This window comes from Panthera tigris, chromosome A1, assembly GCF_018350195.1.
Source record: "Panthera tigris isolate Pti1 chromosome A1, P.tigris_Pti1_mat1.1, whole genome shotgun sequence".
Classification (NCBI taxonomy): domain Eukaryota; kingdom Metazoa; phylum Chordata; class Mammalia; order Carnivora; family Felidae; genus Panthera; species Panthera tigris.
In genome coordinates, this window is record NC_056660.1 from 212,793,212 (window position 1) to 212,814,282 (window position 21,071).

Below are 21,071 nucleotides of genomic sequence, written 5' to 3' on the forward strand. Positions count from 1 at the left end.
ATTTTTGAGACAGAGAGAGAGAGAGCGAGCATGAGCAGGGGAGGGGCAGAGAGAGGGAGACACAGAATCCATAGCAGCTGTCAGCACTGCTCCTCGACAGAAGATATTCTTTCCTCTCCCGAAACAGCAGCAGCCGCACTTTCCTCTGGTTTGGAGCTTCAACCTTCAACCTTACTTATGCCTAAGAGCTAAAATTGGGAAGGACTATTTATCGCTTTAAGTGAAAGATTTCAAAGGCGGTAATTTAAGTTAATAAATTAACTCTGAGCTGTCAGCACAGAGCCCCACACGGGGCTCAAACCCACAAACTGTGAGATCATGACCTGAGCCAAAGTTGGATTCTTAACCAACGGAACCACCCAGGCACTTTTAAAATTTATTTGACCATCAAACTCATTTTTATATTTACTTATTAGCACTTTTCCGATGTGGACATCTGAGTTCGTATCATGGGTGACAGTACTAGAAAGGAACTTTGGTTTTGTTTTGTTTTTTTTTAACACAAAGAAGTACCCAATCTTTTAAAAAAATTTTTTAATGTTTATTTATGTTTAAGAGAGAGAGAGAGAGAACAAGCAGGGGAGGGACACAGAGAGAAGGAGACATAGAATCCGAAGTAGGCTGTCAGCACAGAACCCGATGCGGGGCTCGAACTCAAGAACTGTTTATTTATGTTTAAGAGAGAGAGAGAGAGAGAACAAGCAGGGGAGGGACACAGAGAGAAGGAGACATAGAATCCGAAGTAGGCTGTCAACACAGAACCCGATGCGGGGCTCGAACTCAAGAACTGCAAGATCATGCCCTCAGCCAAAGCCAGGTGCTTAACCGACTGAGTCACCCAGGTGCCCCAAGGAATGCCCAATCTTAATTTGCCGTTTTGAAACCTGAGCAACAGCTCATGGCTGAATACATATTCAGAGCTACAGCTTGCCTGGGCCTTCTCTTTAGTACTCACTGACCCTTGGGTCACTACAAAGATACAGTCCAGCTGGGTAAAGTGGTGGCCTCAGTTTCTGCCAGCCATTTCTTATGGGGCCTCAGTACACACAGCACGCTATCAGCAAACCAAGCAACACAGAACTAAATCATGGTGATGTCTTCCTGCCTCAGGGACACGCCTCTGCTTGCTCGGAGACTGCTCAGGGACAGCTAATTGCTTTTCAGCCCGGGCTACACAGCTTTCTCACATCCACTGTTCCCCAGGGTCATATTTTCTCCAACTGCATTTTTCAGAGAATAGGGCAAGGAGGAAGAGGACAAAGAGAGAGCAGTGGTGGGCAGGAAACTGTTTTTTATCTTTATTATTAACTTAAATTACCGCCTTCGAAATCTTTCACTTAAAGCAATAAATAGTCCTTCCCAATTTTAGCTCTTAGGCATAAGTAAGGTTGAAGGTTGAAGCTCCAAACCAGAGGAAAGTGCGGCTGCTGCTGTTTCGGGAGAGGGAAGAATATCTTCTGTCGAGGAGCAGGGCGGGGGGCTCCCTCCAAGGACGCTGCTGCTCCGGCCACCATGAGCAGGAGTGTTGAGGCCACGGACGGACAGGTGAGGTGCCTTGCCCTGGAACCCTGTAGCTCCCTCCCTAACACTTCTCTTTTTCGTACCCCTTCTTCCACGTGAGGTCTCTGCTGGAGCCCACTACTCACTGATCTTTTATTTTATCATCAGAGGGCTGACTCGTTTATTTTCAAAGTCCTTGAAGACGGACTGCATGCAGTTACCCACTTGTGACCGAGACGGCTGGCTTCAATGTGGCTGGTTTCACGCTCGCCTGGGTAACTGGTTTCTGGACTTCTCACAAAGGGACTTGGTCCACACACAACTTGTCGAGTTGATGCCTCTGTGGGGGACAGGAGGGTCTAGGATGTCCTGTTCCTCTATCTTGTTGCTGTCACTCCCACCCAGTCTCCTCAAAGTTTCCACGTTCCCCCTGTCAAATTACATTTAGGAATACATGTCATCAACCTGCAAATGAAAACCTGCCAAAGTGGTTCCTTCTCTTCGGCTTGTGAACATCATTCATTCTTTGTCGTACGTAGGTGGCGGTTGTTGTTCAGGTTGTTGAATTTCTTTCTTTTCGGTCTGCTCCATGTGAGAAACTGCACAGCTGGGGGCACCTGGGCGGTTCAGTCAGTTGAGCGTCTTGATTTCAGCTGAGGTCACGATCGCACAGTTTGTGAGATAGAGCCCCACATCAGGCTCTGTGCTGACAGCATGGAGCCTGCTTGGGATTCTCCCTCTCCCCCTCTCTCTGCCCCTCCCTACCCCCACCCCCTCGTGCAAACTAGCACTCTCTTTCCCTCTCAAAACAATCTCTCTTTTTTTTTAAAAGTTTATTTATTTTGAGAGAGACAGTGTGAGTGGGGGAGGTGCAGAGAGAGAGGGAGAGAGAGGATCCCAAGTAGGCTCCTCGCTGCCAGTGCAGAGCCTAACATGGGGCTCGAACTCACAAAACTCTGAGATCGTGACCTGAGCCGAAACCAAGAGTCAGAAGCTTAACCAACTGAGCCACCCAGGTGCCCCTCAAAACAAATAACCTTTAAAAAAGAAAAAGAAACTGCACAGTTGGTCAGGGCAGAGCTCTGTGGCTGAAGCAGACAGCATGTGGCACACCAGGGACTAGCCAGAAAGACTGGGGAAAGCTTTCCTTAGGAAGAGCCTGACAGCCCGATGGCAGTGGGCCACCTGGGGCTGCAGCCCCTGGCATGGAGGTGCCCTGCCGGCAAGAGTCGGGGTCATGCTGACACTGGCAAGTTTCACCTTCAGACTAAGAGTGACTGATGGCTATTCTCAGAGCCCCTCAGCTTCCAAGAATACGGATAATGATGTCTCAGTCACTGCCCTCCCAAACCAATAACTCTTATTCAAATGAAAGAGACATTTCTGATTTCTCATAACTCCCTATAAAATCACATTCTTAATTACCCTCTTTACTGAGGTCCACCTTGATTTCAAGTAAAATTATTCCAAGTTTGCTCACTGCTGAGGGGGAAGTGTGTGGGGGGGCGGGGAGAAGGGGGCAGGAGAGGTGGCTGGAAAATGCCTATAAATGTCAGGTCAAGTTTAAACAGCTGAAAGGAACACTCCAAGTGGGAAAGACACTAGAGATAGAAGGCTGGATTATCTCTTGACTTCAGCACTCCATTTAAAATCTCCTCCATCCCTAGTCCTTATATGATTTACTGCATCCATCTAACGAGCTTTGATTTGTGGCCAGTGATTGCACTCAGGCAGCTGTACTCAACAATCACCAGGGCACATGGCTTCCATCGAAGTTGAAGCACAACTGTGAACTGGTTCAAGTGTTGAATAGTCCCACTAAAGGGAGGGAAAGGCCTATTCTGGCATCAGGGGGGATGACTGAGCAGGAAGGCAGATACTGTGTAAGTGCTGAGGTAGTGAGCTGAGCTGGGGACACCGAACAGGAAGCGTCTGGCTGAGGCACATTCTCTCCATCCATCACCATGGTGGTTGTTTCAGACCGCCATCACAGAGAGCTGGGTCTTGAAAACGACTAGAGGCCGGCGCACTGGGGTCAGCCCCTGGCCCTCGAAGAAGCACGTGGCTGTGAAACTCTTACAACAAGAAAGAGTCATGGTCAAACAAATGTTGGTGAGGATGTAAAGACACAGACTCATGTGCACTTTGCTGGTGGGGGTGGGGGGCGGGGTATGTAAAATGGTACAGCTGCTGTGGAAAAGTTTGGCAATTCCTCAAGAAGTTATACACAGAATTAACATATGATTCAGTAATTCCCATCCTAGGTATATAACTCCAAAGAAATGAAAACATGTGTGTAAACAGAACTTGCACACAAACGTTCACAGCAGCACTGTTCACAATAGCCAACAGGTGGAAACAATCTGAATGTCTACCAACCAATGAATGAATAAACAAAATCAGTATATCCATACAGTGGAATATTACCCAACCATAAAAAGGAATGACGTACTACCGATACCTACTACAACACGTATGAATTCCAAAACCATAATGCAAAGTGAAAAGAAGTCAGTTACAAAAGGCCACACGTGTATTGTGATTCCACTGATATGAAATATCCAGAACAGGCAAATCCATAAAGACAGAGAGGAAATTAGTGGTTGCCAAGAGTTAGAAGGAGGGAAAACAGGGAAGGACTGCTCAATGGGTATGGAGTTTCTTTGGGGGATGATGAAAAAACCCTGGAATTAGATAGTGGTAACAGTTGCACAACATTGTGAGTGTACTTAATGCTGCCGAATTGTACACTTTACAATGGATTCAAATGGTAATTTTATGCTTCATGTATTTTACCACATGCACACACCAAAGAATTAGTCTTGGTCAGTTATATGCCTGCCCTACCGCCTGCACCCTGCCTTTGTCTTTGTGTCTGCTGCTGTTCACTTCTGACTTTTGCGTGTGGCCTGTGCTCAATCTAGTCTGGACGTGGTGCCAGTGATTTCCAAATGTTAGGTTCCCAGTCTGGTGCTGGCCTCAGTACACTCCCATTAGGGTTTTCCACCCATGTCTCATCCCAATGTACAACCAGAGAATGTGGTCATCACTTCAGCCTAACATTACTGCTGCTGAAGCAATCTGGTCTTTAAAATATATATACAGTCTATTTTATAATTCTGCTCATGACTTTAAAAGTTAAAAACAATCAAGTTGCACGACAGCTTTCTGGAAGCTCTGTCTGAATATTAATTAGCCACGATGTCTCAACATAACTGCTCAGAACTTCTCAGTTATCTGTTGATAATTTTGAATGAGTTAACTAATTTCAACCACCTCTGGAAAGTAAGAAACTGCATATTAAGCCAGTATGCATAAACTAGTGGACTGTTAATATTTAAGTAGAATTTTTTCTTATAATATTTAACTGACTGGCATGAGATTTGGTCAGCAAAAAGAAAGGTCTTCAAGGCATTGTGTACATAGAATCCCATCAGATGCCTGTTTTTAATCTAGATATCCAAACTCCCAGAGACTCCGATTCAGAAAGGTGCTATAAGGTCTCTTTGGCTTTTACCCCTGATTCTTTAAGGTTTGCATCAACTATCCATTATAAATTCCAACTTGTCCACAAACTTAGCCCTCTAGCCTTCTCAGAGCTATGGACCCCAGCATCCCTCCCGTGCAACAAACTGTCCCTATGTGGTGATCAGGTGGGGGAATGCACGAGGAGCAGTCTTGAGCCCTTAGCTCTCTTGTTTTCCTCACTGCGACTTCTAATGCAAATTTCAAAATAATATTTCCAGCTATTTTTATGCCATCTCTAGTGGTGTGCTCTGCCATATCTTCCAACCTAACATGTCTAAGACTACACCAAAATCTGAAATTTTAGAAACGCCTCCTCCTTTTCTCCAAGGATACCAACATTCTCCTAATTATTCAAACTCTTGGTGATGTCTTTACTTTCTTCTACTTTATCTCCCAAACTTTATTCTTTGCTTTGGATCATCTCTTAGATATATTTTTTTTCTTTCTCTTCCCTAATCTGGTAGGTAGTGGCCAAGCTCATATCCTAGACTAAAACACTGCTGCTACTGTCATTTTTCCATTTTGATTGCCTTTCCTTGTGGTTGCTACCCCATCTTATCTCCCTAAATTAAGAACCTATATCACATTTCAATTTTCCATCCTGGTATTCAGGACTCTCTTTAAGTTGGCCCCACCTTACTACCCTATAGCTCCTAAACAGCAGCACCCTACCATATTCCCCCTCTCCACTATTGCTTGCCCTACCAGTGGAGTAGACACAGTCCTACCCCAGAGTTCATGCTCTACTGTTGGCTTCTGAAGTACCCCCCCTCCCTGTTCTACTCTGTCATTCATTCAAACAATATTGCAGATACTGTGTGCTGGGGACTAAGTGCTTAGGATACATGAGTGTACAAAACAAAGATCCCATGGGATCCCTTGGGATGTTTCTATTCTTTTGTTCTATAGTCCATACCCATCCCATTCCTTGACATCCATCTCTACTCCCACTTTCTCCCAAAGGTCTTCATGATAACCCCAGGTATGTCCATTTTCCCACTTTTTAAACTGTTCATAGCATTTACTATTGGCATTGTACTTCTGACCTCACAATTATATACTGTCTTGTACTATTCTTTGATTATTCCTCTAGGCTTGTTTCAAGGAAGCTCCTGAAGTTGCTTCACGCCAGGAACCGAGTTTGGTTTACTGTTGTTCAAGCACCTAGCATGTTGTCTGTACGTTTCCTAAGAATCATGCTGAGTATATTCCAAATGCTCAGTAAATAAGTTTTTTTTTTTAAATTTTCAAAACATTTTTTAATGTGTATTTATTTTTGAGAGAGAGACAGACAGAGCATGAGTGGGGGAGGGACAGAGAAAGAGAAGGAGATACAGATACTGAAACAGGCTCCAGGCTCTGAGCTGTCAGCACAGAGTGTGACGTGGGGCACGAACTTGGGAACAGCTAGATCATGACCAGGCCGAAGTTCGACACTTAACCAACTGAGCCACCCAGGCGCCCCTCAGTAAGTATGTTTTAATGCATTTGTACCTGAGTTCAACACAAGGGCCACCAACCCAATGGCTACCTTATCCATTAAGGGCAATCCTCCTCCACTTTTGGTTGGCTTCTTAAAGGAGATGCCAAAACCTACTCTCCCCCCATTCCTCTTGCCTGCCTCCCCTAAAGCAGGATGCCCTCAAGCTTCTTCTGGGAGTTCTGCAAATGTAGAATCCTGAGACTAAAAAACATCATAAACCATATCCTTTCTTGGAAATTTATAATGCATTTATTCATTTTTTAATCATCTTTTATTTTTAGGTATTGGGATGAGCAATAAAGACACAGTCCCTGTCTTCATCAAACTTAATCCATTAATACTTCTGAGAAGTCCCTGGTACAGAGACTTTAGGTTTGTTTAACTATGTTTTCCCAAAACCATACTCATTCCCCACCAACCCCCCCCCCAAACTTTTTAAAGATGTTCTCAACAACATCCCATGGACCACATGTTTGACTTGGACAAGAAGGCCAGCCAATCAGGCTAAACTAAAAGTTTTGGGTGAAGGATAAAGACCTGATCTTTTTATTTCATAGTAGGAAGCTTGGTTCACCCTGAAGCCTCCTGAAAGAGCCTGATGTGCATGCAGTAACAGCTGTTCAAATGCATCCTTTTAAAAAACACTGTGGTTATGAGTAGGGTGGTCTCAATACACACTGATTTTAAAGCAGTTAGCTTACACTGTTCCCTCCCAGGCACCTAGAAATAACAACAGAATAATGATGGAAATGATAGAGTAAGAAGGTGGGGGAGTGGGTGGGCACAGACAAAGAGAGGTGGGGGCTGATGATTAGAAGTGCTGGTATGGGGGCTCAGTGCTCGTGGGTTGAAAGAGTCTTGCTAATACAGTTAGAATTAGAGTTGGAGCAAAGCTAATGGCTCAGAGAGGGAGAGAGCTTGTGAAGGAGGAGGAGGAGGAGGAGGAGGAGGAGGAGGAGGAAGGAATGGGGAACACAGTCAAGCAAGACCAGGAACATACTGTAACAAGGGAACACACAGGGCGGGAGAGGTGGGAGGCTATTGGGAAGAGCAGAATTCTTTCTCCGACATTTTATTACTCTACCATTTTTCTTTTAAGGCAGATGCCATATGCTTTCCATACTTCAGGAGGAGATGGGTAGATTCTAAAATGGACACCTTTACCCACCTGGGGTAAGAAGATGGGGGGTATGTTAAGAGAAGAGAGGAAGGGAGTGGGGGAAGGGAAAGAGGGAGGGAGGAAGAAAGGAAAGTAGGTGGAAGAAAGAAGGGAAAAGAGGGAAGGAGGGAGAGAGGAAGATTTATCCAAGTCACACATTTTGGAAAACTCATAATTAGAGGATTTAAGGTCCCTAAGGTCCCCTCCTACTTCAAGATGACAACTGATCACGGGATTGTATCAGGAGACCATTCCAGGGTCCACGTGTGAGGAAAGTAAATCCTCCACTGCCCATCACCCTGCCATCATGTTCCTCCTCCCCTTTTAGACTTCTCCAGCCCAGGGGCTGTGCAAGCACACCAAAGCTAACCCCAACGCATGCGGCACCCCCAGGCCAGAGCCCGGGCCCTCTCCTCCACAGTCAGTTTCCTGGCTCCACACATCTGCGGAGCTCTGGGGCTTCCCCTCACGTAGCACCTCCCTGGGCTGAAAGGGTTGCCTGACTCCAACTCCATCTCTCCTGAGAAGACTTTCAGGTGCTGCTCTTCCTGGGGTGGCTGAGCATGGCTTAAGGCAGGTAGTCTTCCAAGTGCTTTGAACTGTTCATTGAACAAAATTTGTTGAGCTCTTGCTAAGTGTCAGGCTCAGAGAAGATATAAAATACGAACAAGTTGTAGGTTCTGGTTCGAGATAGTGACAGAAGATCCTGAACTCATCTCTTCCCATAGACGCACCAAGTCTATGGCTATATATGGAACAATTTCCTGGCAGGGGGGAAACCCTAAAAACTAGCAGACTGACAACTCCTTCACATCAGGCAAATCACAAAAAAACAGGTAGGAAAGGATAAAACATGATCTTGCCGTAAACCCCACCCCCAGGGCAGTAACCCACAACTGGGAGTGAACTCAAAAGAGCTGGGGAGGAAAGGGTTTGTGACCCACATTAGTCACCCAAACTTTTAAGACCAGCACCTGAGAGAGAAGCCCACAAACATCTAGCTTTTAAGTCCAATGGGGCTCATGTTTACAAGACCCATAGGGCTGTGGTGATCTGAGGCATGGCTCCTTACAAGCTAGTGCACAGACTCACCCATCCCAGGTTCTGTGTAAAAGCAGCCCTTTGAAAAGCTCCTAGACTTTGTGTGAAAGAACTCATTTCATAATTGTAAAGTGTTGGTCTGAGGGGCAGGGAGCTTGCTGGGATCCTCTCTAGGAACAGAGGCTGGTGGACACCATCCTCCACACTCTCCCTGTCTTGCCAAAGCCAGCAGGTGCCATCTTGTCCACACACACCTCTTCCCTGCCCTTTTTCCTTTTTCTTCTTTTTTTCTCCTTTTCTTCTTTTTCCTTTTTTTGGCAAGTGCTGTCTATGCACTGGTCCTCTGTTGTACTTCAGAGCACCAGTATCTCCCAGAGAGGAGGTTCTACCTATGTCTGATGACCCAAGTTTTACATCTGGGGATCCGGTTTTTGTGGCTGCCACCCAGGGGCTCCCTGATTGCCTGACTTTTGCAGCCAGAGGGGCTTGTGTTCCTGGGACCCAGGGAACTGACAATTGGTGAGACCACTCTGGGTGGCCAACCACTCCAGAGCACTGCACAGACAGCAGACTGAAATACACTCCCAGCCTTTCTGTGAAAGAGGTCTACTTGCTAGTCCTAGAGTTTTGGTCTTAAGGACAGGCTTCAGGTTTCACACACATTAGAGATGACAGAGGTATTCTCAGGGACTGTCCACCATCTATGTGCTCTCCCTCTGAATCGCTGTAGCTCCCCAGCATTTCACAAAAACAAACAAACAAACAAAAAAAAAAAACACCTGTACACTCACCTAGAGCCACAGTTTTGTGACTGCTGCACAGAGGTACTTTCAGGTCACCTGCTCTGGGACTTACACTTGCAGTCTTATGGGACCATACATATTTGCATTTTTTAAAAGTTATTGTCTGATGATCTGGCTTCTAATCAGCCTGAATGTAGGTGCTGACTGAAATCCACTTTGGGACACTGACTTGTCTTGGCACAATTTCAAATATTGGGAACTATGAAAAACAAACTAGGCTACTTGGATGCTCACAAAGGTTTGATGGACAACCAAGAGTTAGGGCAGGGTTGAATAATAAGGTTCATTTCTTACACAAAGCCAACCTTTTAAGACTCAGAGAAATAGTTGTTTCATCTCATGCATAGAAACCAACACAAAGAGTCAAGCAAAATGAAGAAGAGGAATATGTTACAAATGAAAGAATAAGATAAAACCTCAGAGAAAAAACCTTAATGAGGGGCATTCATTTTTTAATATACCCTCTCTGTAAAGAGAGCTTTCCTACTATTCTTCTTTTCTAACCTTATATTCTAATAAACTTTTGCCTGCTGCTAAAACAAAACAAAACAAAACAAAACAAAACAAAAACCCTTAATGAAACAGAGATAAATAACTTACCTGATAAAGAGTTCAAAGTAATGATCACAAAGATGTTCATCAAACTCAGAAGAATGAATGAATACAGTGAGAACTTCAACAAAGAAAATATTTAAAAGTTTGAAAAAGAAGTCATAAAACTGAAGGATACAACAACTAAACTAAAAAATACACTACAGGGGTTTGATAGACTAGATGAAGCAGAGGAAAATATCAGTAAACTTGAAGACAGGAAAGAAGAACTCACACGATCAGAGCAGCAAAAAAAAAAAAAAAAAAAAAAAAAGTAATGAAAAAACATGAAGATACCTTAAGGGACTTATTGGACAATATCAAGTGAACTGACATTCACATTATAGAAGTCTCAGAAAACGAAAAGATAGAGAAAGGGGCAGAAAACTTATTTGAAGAAATAATGGCTGAAAACTTCCCTAACCTTGGAAAAAAACGATAAACAGATCCAGAGAGTTTCAAATAAGATGAACCCAAAGAGACTCAATACACATTATAGTTAAAATGTCAAAAGTTAAAGACAAGGAGAGATTCTTTTTTTTTTTTAAGTTTATTATTTATTTTTGAGAGAGAGAAAGCATGAGTCAGGGAGGGACAGAGAGAGGGGAGATCAAGAGAATCCCAAACAGGCTCTGCGCTGTCAGCACAGAGCCTGATGCAGGGCTCAAATCCACAAACCATGATATCATGACTTGAGCTGAAGTCAGATGCTTAACTGACTGAGCCACCAGGCATCCCAAGACAAGGAGAGATTCTTAAAATCAGCAAGAGAAAAACAATTTGTTACATATATGCGAACCAGATAAGACAACAGGATTTTCAGCAGAAACTCTGCAGGCCAGAAGGGAGGGGCATGATATATTCAAAGTGCTGGAATAAAAAAACAAAACAAAACAAAACAAAACAAAAAAAACAAAAACCCAACCAATAATACTCTATCTGACAAAGAGATAGTCTTCCAGACAAACAAAAGCTACAGGAGTTCATCGTCACTAAACCAGCCTTATAAGAAATGCTAAAGGGATTTCTTTTTTTTTTTTTTTCCTGATTTTGTTTTAATGTTTATTCACTCACTGAGAAAAAGAGACAGAGTGTGAGCAGGGAGGGGCAGAGAGAGAGGGAGACACAGAATCTGAAGTAGGCTCCAGGCTCTGAGCTGTCAGCACAGAGCCTGACGCAGGGCTCAGACCCATGAATCACGAGATCATGACCTGAGCTAAAGTCAGACCCTTAACCAACTGAGCCACCCATGTGCCCCTAAAGGGATTTCTTTAAGCTGAAAAGAAAAGGTGCCAATTAGTAACAAAAACACATATGAAAGTGTAAATCTCACTGATAAAGGTAAATATATAATAAAGGTAGTGGGTTAATCACTCATAAATCTGGTATGAAGGTTAAAAGACAAAAGTATTAAAAATAGCTGTAACTACAATGATTATAAAAATATGAAAAATGTAATATCAAAACTATAAAACATGTGAGGGGGAGAGTAAAGATATAGAGCTTTAGAATGTGTTCAAACTTAAGGGGTGCCTGGGTGGCTCAGCTGGTTAAGCATCTGACTCTTGATTTTGGCTAAGGTCATGATCTCACGGTTCATGAGATTAAGATCCACATCAGACTCTGTGCTGACAGCATGAAGCCTGCTTGGGATTCTCTCTCTCTCTCTCTCTCTCTCTCTCTCTCTCTCTCTCTCCCTCCTTCCCTCCCTCTCTGCCTCTCTCTCTCAAAATAAATAAATAAACATTAAAAAAAAGAATGTATTCAAACTTAAGTTGCTACCAACTTAAAATAGACTATGTGTAAGCTTTATGGTAACCAACAAGCAAAACCCTACAGTAGATAAACAAAAACAATGAGAAAAGAATCTAATAAGCATATCACTAAGAAAAGTCATCAAACCTCAAAGGAAGAGAGTAAGAAAAGAAGAAACACAGGAGCTACAAAATGGCCAAAAAACAATGAACAAAATGGTAATTAGTACATACCTATCAATAACTGCCTTAAATTTAAATGTACTAAATTCTCCAAAAGATACAGACTGTCTGAGTGGAGAAAAAAATAAGACCCATGATATGTTGCCTATAGGAAATTTACTTCAGATATAAGGACATATACAGTCTAATAGTGAAGGATGGAAAAAGATATTCCATGCAAATGGAAACCAAAAGAAAGCTGGGGTAACTATATTCATATCAGATAAAACAGACTTTAAAACAACTGAAATAAGAGACAAAGAAGGGAATTATATATTGATACAGAGGTCAAACAAGAGATACAACATTAGTAATATTTATGCACACAACATAGAGGCACCTAACTATATAAAGCAAATATTAATAGACCTAATGGGAGAAATAGACAATAATACAATAATAGTAGGGGACTTTAACACCTCATTTACATCAATGGATAAATTATCCAGATAGAAAATCAGTAAGAAAACATCAGTTTTAAATAACACATTATACCAGATGACTTAACAGATATACACATAACATTCCATCCAAAAATAACACAAACGCATTCTTCTCAAGTACAAGTGGAACATTCTCCAGTAGAGATAACACATAGGCCAGAAAACAGCCTTAAAAAATTTTAAGACTGAAATCATAGCAAGCATCTTTTCTGACCAAATGGTATGAAACTAGAAATCAATTACAAAAAGAAAATTGAAAATTCACTGGAAAATAAGGGGAGACTAACATGTCACTAAACAACGAATAGGTCAATAAGAAATCAAAAGCAAAGTTTAAAAAAAGAAAAAAACCCTCAAGACTAATGAAAATGGAAATGCAACACACCAAAACTTATGGGATGCAGGTAAAGGAATCTTAAGAGGGAAGTTCATAGCAATAAATGCCTACCTCAAAAAACAAGAAAAATCTCAAATAACCTAACTTTTCACCTCAAGGAACTAGAAATAGAAGAACAAATGAAGCCCAAAGTAGTAAAGGGAAGAAAATAAAACAGATAATGAGCAGAAATTAATGAAATAGAGACTAAACAAACAATACAAAGGATTAATGAAATCAACAGCTGGTTCTTTGAAAGGATAAGCAAAACAGAGAGGAGGCATTACCACTGATACCAGAGAAATAGATAAGAGATCACTAGGAAAAATGATATGCAACAAATTGGACAACCTAGAAGAAACATAAATTCCTAGAAACATGCAATCTTTTGAGACTGAATCATGATGAAATAGAAAATCTAAACAGACCAATTATTAGTAAGGAGATTGAATCACTAATTTTAAAACTCCCCAGACATAAGTCCGCGACCAAATAGCTTCACTGGTGAATTCTATCAAACATTCAAAGAAGAATTAATACCAATCCTTCTTGAACTCTTCTAAAAAACAGAAGAGGAGGGAACACTTCCAAACTTATTTTACCAGGCAAGCATTATCCTGATACTAAAACCAGGCAGACACTACAAGAGAAGAAAATTATAGGCCAATATCCTTGGTGAACATAGATGCAAAAATCCTCACCAAAATATTAGCAGACAAAATTCAACAATGCATTAAAAGAATCATCAAGTGGGATCAAGTGGGATTTATTCCAGGAATGCAAGGGTGATTCTACATCCACAAATCAATCAAGGTGATAGACTATATTAACAAAATAAAGGGTAAAAATCACATATGATCATCTCAATAGATGCAGAAAAAAACATTTGACAAAATTTAACAACGATTTATGATAAAAACTCTCAACAAAGTGTATATAGAGGGAATGTGCCTCAACATAATAAAAGCCATAAATAGCAAGCCTGCAGCTGACATCAATGTTTTAATGGTGAAATCTATAAGTGTTTCCTCTTAGATCAGAAACAAGACAAGGATGCTCTCTGATACCACTTTTATTAAACACAGTATTAGAGTCCCTAGCCATAGCAATCAGGCAAGAAAAAGAAATAAAAGGTATCCAAATTGGCTAAATAAAAAAAAAAAAAAAAGTAAAACTGTCAACTATTTGCAGATGACATGACACTATACATATAAAGCCCTAAATAAAGACTGTCAGAATTAGTAAATGAATTGAGTAAAGCTGCAGGATACAAAATCAATACGCAGAAATCTGTTGTATTCTATCTACTAGTAACAAACTATCAGAAAAAGAAATTTGAAAAATAATCCCATTTACAATTGCATCAAAAGAATAAAATATCAAGGAATATATTTAATCAAGGAGGTGAAAGACTTGTACACTGAAAAGTATTTGACATTGATGAAATAAACTGAAGAAGACACAAATAAAGGAAAAGATGTGGGTGCCTGGGTGGCTCAGTCGGTTGAGCATCCAACTCTTGATTTTGGCTCAGGTCATGTTCCCAGAGTCATGGGATCGAGCCCCATGTTGGGCTCTGCACTGAGTGTAGAGTCTGCTTGGGATTCTCTCTCTTGGAATTCTCTCTCTTTCTCTCTCTCTCTCTCTCTCTCTCTCTCTCTCTCTCTTTCTCTCCTTCCCTCCCTCCCTCTGCCCTTCTCCCTGACTTGTGTGCTCTCTCTAAAATAAAAAAAATAAAATACATAAAAAAAGAAAAGACGTTCTGTGCTCATGGATTGGAAGAATCAATATTGATAAGATGTCCATACTACCCAAGCAATCTACAAATTCAATAAATCTCTATCAAAATTCCAATGGCAGGGCACCTAAGTGGCTCAGGTGATTAAGCATCTGACTCTTGATTTTGGCTCAGGTCATGATCTCTTGGTAGTGAGACAGAGCCCTGCATCAGTATCCACAATGAGCATGGAGCATGGTTGGGAATCTCTCTCTCCCTCTCTCTCTGCTCCTCCCCATTCATGCTTTCTCTCAAAATAAATAAATAAACTTAAAAAAATTCCAATGGTATTTTTCACAGATATAGAACAAACAACTCTAAGTACTAAGTACTCTAAGTACTTTGGCTAGTCTGAATAGCCAAAGCAATCTTGAGAAAGGAGAACAAAGCTGGAGGAATAACACTCCCTGATTTCAAACTATATTACAAATGTATAACAATCAAAGCAGTGTGGTACTGGCATAAGAACAGACAAATAGATCAGTGGAACAGAACAGAGAACCCAGAAATAAACCCACACATATATGGTCAATTAATTCATGACAAAGGAGCCAAGAATATACAACGGGGAAAAGATAGTCTCTTCGATAAATGCTGTTGAGAAAATGGACAGCAACACTGAAAAGATTGAAACTGGGCTACTATCTCATACCACACACAAAAATTAATTCAAAATAGATTAAAGACATGAATATAAGACCTGAAACCATCCAAGAAGGAAATATAAGCAGTAAGCAACTTGACCTTGGTATTGGTAATGATTTTTTGGATTTGACACCAAAAGCAAAGACAAACAAGTAGGACTACATCAAGCTAAAAAGCTTCTGCACGTCGAAGGAAACCAGCAACAAAATGAAAAGACAACTTATTGGATGAGAGAAAATATCTGCAAATCATACATCTGATAAGGAGTTAATATCAAAAATATATAAAGAACTCATAGAACTTAATACCAAAAAAATAAAAATTTTTAAAGCTATTTTTAAAAATCCAATTAAGAAATGGGCAAATCTAAAAAGACATTTTTCCAAAGACACAGATACATTAAAAGATGCTCAACATCACTAGTCACCAGATCTATATCTATATCTATATCTATATCTATATCTATATCTATATCTAAGATATATATATATTTTAAGGTAGGCTCCATACCCAACATGGCACTTGAACTCATGACCCTGAGATTAAAGTAGCATGCTCTACTGAGTGAGCCAGTCAGGCACCCCCTCAGAGACATACAATGCAAAGCCACAATGAGATAACATCTCACACCTGTCAGAATGGCTTTTTCCAAAAAGACAAGAAATAACAAGTATTAGAGAGGGTGTGAAGAAAAGAGAATCCTTGTGCACTGTCGGTAGAAATGTAAGTCGGTGCACCCACTCTGAAAAACAGTATAAAAGTTTCTCAAAAAATTTAAAATAGAAGTATCATAAGATCCAACAATTCCAATTCTGGATATTCATCCAAAGAAAATAAAAACAGTAACTGAAAAGATACATACACCTGCATCTTCACTGCAGCATTATTTACAATAGCCATGATATGGAAACAATCTAAATGTCCATCAATGGGATGAATGGGTAAAGTAAATGTGGTGTGTATATACAACGAAATAGTACTCAGGCCTTTCAGAACCTGAGCCCTGCATTGGGTCCTGCACTGACAGAGCAGAGCCTGCTTAGGATTCTTTCTCTCCTTCTCTCTCTGCCCCTTCCCTGCTCACGTGCACACACTCTTTCTCAAAATAAATAAACATGAAAAAAAAAAAAAAGGAATGAAATTCTGCCATTTGCAAGAACACAGATGGACCCTGAGGGCATTATGCTAAATGAAATGAAATAAGTCAGACAGAGAAAGAGAAATTCCATATGATCACTCTTATATGTGGAATCTAAGAACAAACAAATGAAAAAAAAAATGCATACATACATAGAACAGACTGGTGGTTGCCAGAAGTAGGGGATTTGGGGGTAGGTGAAATAGGTGAAAGGAGTCAAAAGGTACAAACTTCCAGTTATTAAATAAGGAAGTCATGGGGACATAATGTACAGCACAGTGACTCTAGTTAATAACACTCTATTGCATATTTGAAAGCTAAGAGTAAATCTTAAAAAGTTCTCCAACTCCTGAGTATATAATCAGTCTCTCCTCAAGGTCCTGGGGCAGATCTTCCTGCCCATGGGTCCTGTTTCCACGCTTTAATAAAATCACCTTTTTGAACAACAACAAAAAAATCACAAGAAAAAAAATTGTAACTGTATCTGGTGAGGGATGCTAACTAGTCTCATTGTGGTGACCCTTTCACAATATGTTCAAATACTAAATCACTATGCTGTACACCTGAAATTAATATATATATTGTATGTCACTTATACTTCAATAAAAATAAATTTTAAAAAATACAAACGGGTGGGAACACCTGGGTGGCTCAGTTGGTTAAGCGACCGACTTCAGCTCAGGTCGTGATCTCAGTTTGTGAATTCAAGCCCACGTCGGGCTCTGTGCTGACAGCTCAGAGCCTGGAGCCTGCTTCAGATTCTGTGTCTCCCTCTCTCTCTGTCCCTCCCCTGCTCATGCTCTGTGTCTCTCTGTCTCTCAATAATAAATAAATGTTAAAAAAATTAAAAAAAATACAAACGGGTCAAGGTCTAGGTCCTCAAAAAGTTTAGAATCCAATGTGGTCAGGAGCAGAAGAGGCACCTCTTGAAAGGCACCTGAGAACTCAAAGGGCTCCTGGACAGAGCTGCCAGCAGAATGACGGACAAGACTCACAAAACTGGGGCACCTGGGTGACTCAGTCGGTTAAGTGTCCGACCTCGGCTCAGGTCATGATCTCGTGGTTCCCAAGTGCAAGCCCTGCATTGGGCTCTGTGCTGACAGCTCAGAGCCTGGAGCTTGCTTTGGATTCTGTGTCTCCCCCTCTCTCTGCCCCTCCCCTGCTCATGCTCTGTCTCTCTCTGTCTCTCAAAAATAAATAAATGTTAAAAAGAAAAAATGAAAAAAAAAAAAAAGACTCACAAAACTGACGAGCCCCTGGCCTGCACAGTAACTGCTGTGGGCAGAAGGGACCAGACACGTGGAATGAGTTAGACGGACAGACAGGAGCTGGAATTAACAGAGTAATAAAAACAAGAGTGAATTCACCTCAGGAGCTGGAGCACTTTATAGGCATGAGGTTGGGCTGACAGGGCCCAGCTGACTCCTGACGCGGGGCCCACAGGACAACAGCCCAGTGCAGCTGGTAGCGGCGTGGGAAGGGGAGGAGCCGAGTCAGAGCTGACCTCCTAGGCGGTGAATCACAGCCTACACACACTCGCTCTGATGTTCCAGTTGGATTCAACTGATAGCAAAACCACCTTGAGCATTCTCTTCTCCTTTGAGACTTGTCCTCAAGTGTGTGCTGAGTGTCCCATCAGCCAATAAGCTGTTAGCCTCTGGGAACCACCATTAACATATTCTTAATACATTGCAACGTGTTGGCTCTTGATGACGCTGACTTGATATGAAATAAAATTCTAAGATGTACATACTCGGTGGTGCTTTTCCCCCCTTTCTTTATATTTGCTTAATTAACTGGATTACTCATTGAATTGAGGGTCCTTCTAACTCTTGCTCCTGGGGGACGCTGTGTCTTTTCCTCAGCCACCCAGCCTGGCAGTCGTGCTCCACTGACTTGGAAGGAGTGACTCCCTCATGTGGAAAGCAGTGCCCCACCTCCCACCAGCCTATAGTGAGGACAGCCAGGACCAAGGTCACAAGCCAGCAGAGGTATGGGTGTTCTCACCCTGGGCTGTGGATCTTCAGGAAGGATGCACAGATGAGTAGTTTAGCTAGCTCTCAGCAGGTGGGCAGCACTGAGAGGCCAGAAGCAGCAAGAGGACATCCAGGGGTATGTGGCAGGGCCACGGGTGCTAGGCCAGACTGGTGTCCCCTAGATCATCCCTGTGAAAGACCCTGGCTGTCATCCCACAGTCCACCCAGACTCCTCTTCTCTTGTCTTGATCTCCCATTGACTCCTTGGGGTGCCTGATATAAATTCTTTTATCAAATAAATTATTATTATTGTCTTTAAATTTTTTTTTATTTTATTATTATTTTTTTAGTGTAAACTTTATTTGAGAGCAAGAGAGAGGGCACACACAAGCAGGGGAGGGGCAGAGAGAAAATCCCAAGCAGGATGAATCCAGCAACAGGGCTTGAGATCATGACCTGAGCCAAAATCAAGAGTCAAATCTTCAAATGATTGAGCCACCCAGGCACCCTTATTTTATTATTTTTGAGAGAGAGCGAGCGAGCATGAGCGAGAAAGAGGGGCAGAGAGAGACAGAAAGAGAGTGCAAGAGAAAATCCCAATTAGGCTCCACACTCAGTGCAGAGCCCAATGTGGGGCTCAGTTCCATAACCCTGGGATCATGACCTGAGCTGAAATCAAGAGTCAAATGCTCAACCGACTGAGTCACGCAGGTGCCCCTATCCAATAAACTATTTTTATGCTTCACTATTTTTATGCTTTAAGCATCCAAAGAAGATGTTACTCCACCAAGCACTAGGTGTCCCCACAAGCCATGCAGCAGCCACAGGACCCCGTGTGGGCCCTGAGGGAATGGCTGGTCAGCACCAGTGTGAGGTCTTCCCAAGCTCCCCTCTCTCTCTTCATTTTACTTAATTATCCACCAAATAGTAACAAATAATAAAATTGGTGGGTAGTTGCTGGGGATGTGGTGATGAATGAGCTGGAACAGTCCTTACTCTCAGAGAGCTGACAGCCTTTCTCAGCGTGTACAACCGGTCTTTAGAAAAATTCTGAAATGTTCTCATTCTCAAAGGTGTCTTATGTCAGTGGTAGAAAGCATGTGACCTCGAGCTCTGCACAGACACATGCAGATGCACACCAGGTCCCGAAAACACCCGACCGCCTATCCCCAGAGTGCTTGACCTGCACTATCTCCTTTATTGCTGGCCTTGTCTTTCCCCATCACAACTCTTCTCTGTCCCATTCCTATGAGGTCTAAATCATAGTCATTAACACATGAGAGGCCAGCATTTTGATACTCAAGGCTTTATTTATTTTTTTTTAATGTTTGTTTATTTTTGAGAGACAGTGTGTGCGAGTGTGCAGGTGGGGGAGGGGCAAAGAGAGAGGGAGACACAGAATCGAAAGCAGGTTCCAGGTTCTGAATTGTCAGCACAGAGCCTGACGTGGGGCTCGAATCCACCAACCGTGAGATCATGACCTGAGCCAAGTTGGATGCTTAACCAACTGAGCCACCCAGGCACCCCTAAAGCCTTTTTAAGTAATCTTTTTAAGAAGCATGGAGACAACAGTCTTCTGTAGCTAATACCTAGGCCCCCAAATTTTGGCCCTAATTCTCAGAAAAGGAGTCCAAATGGGCAGTTGTATATGGCCACTTCAAATTATTTTTTTTTTAAGTTTACTTATTATTTATTTTGAGTGAGAAAGAGAGAGAGAGAGAGAGAGAGAGCGAGCGAGCTGAGGAGGGTCAGTGAGAGAGAGGCGGAGAGAATCCCAAGCAGGCTCCAGGCTGTCAGTATCGAGTCCTATGCAGGGCTTGAACCCACAAACCATGAAATCATGACCAGAGCCAAAACCAAGAGTCAGACACTGAAGTAACTGAGCCTCCCAAGTGCCCTGACACTTTGAATTCTTAAGAGCAGTGGGTATTCCTGCCTGTTCTGCCTGTCTTCCCCCTCTCCTCCCTCACTGCACAGACCGCTCAGGCTATCTTATCCACTGCTAATATCTGCCACTCAGAAGCTGCTACTCCATTTCACAGAGAGATTGGCAAATTGTTTCTGGAAAGGGGCGGGGGGGCACAGCTTCCCTTCCCAAAGAAGCTAGCATTCACATTAGGTTCAGTCCTTTTTAAGAAGGTTTACACTGAGGGAATAAAATCTGTTAACTTCCGTTGTCCATTTTCCCCTGCAAAATACACAACACATCGCCTAGAGGTTAACAAGACAGAGAGAGAGAGAGATAAACATCTAAAGTCTAGTGATGCATGCACTTGGCGCCTTCAGGAGCCAAGAGTGCTCATAAGAGGAAAGAGGGAAACAGAATGCAGCTGTCTGATCAGCTTCATTGTAGGCGGCATTTGCACAAAACAGGGTATCCTATGTTTGCTACCTTCAAACTCTGCGAGCACCACTTCCTCCAAAATGCTGGTCAAATGGCCATTGTAGACTTCCAGTCCAAAGAAACTTCTTCAGGCTTAATATTTCCGTTTCTACCCCAACTCATTCTTCTCATGTCATAATTTGCTCCCATCTACAATGAAAACAAAAACAAAAACATCCAGAAACGGTAGTCGAAACGAGGCAGTTCATAACCCAACACAAATAAGGAGTTGTTGCTTGTCATGGATGATGA

At 42.2% G+C, this 21,071-nt stretch overlaps 1 protein-coding gene across 1 annotated transcript in view; it reads right to left on the bottom strand.

The window, feature by feature from the left end:
* LOC122241327 (PDZ domain-containing protein 2-like) overlaps nucleotides 1–21,071 on the bottom strand; it is a 55,417-nt gene that overhangs the window by 25,184 nt on the left and 9,162 nt on the right. The window contains exon 2 of the mRNA XM_042997066.1: nucleotides 20,829–20,969. The gene's annotated coding sequence lies outside the window, so the exon portion shown is untranslated. The remainder of the gene's footprint in view (nucleotides 1–20,828; nucleotides 20,970–21,071) is intronic.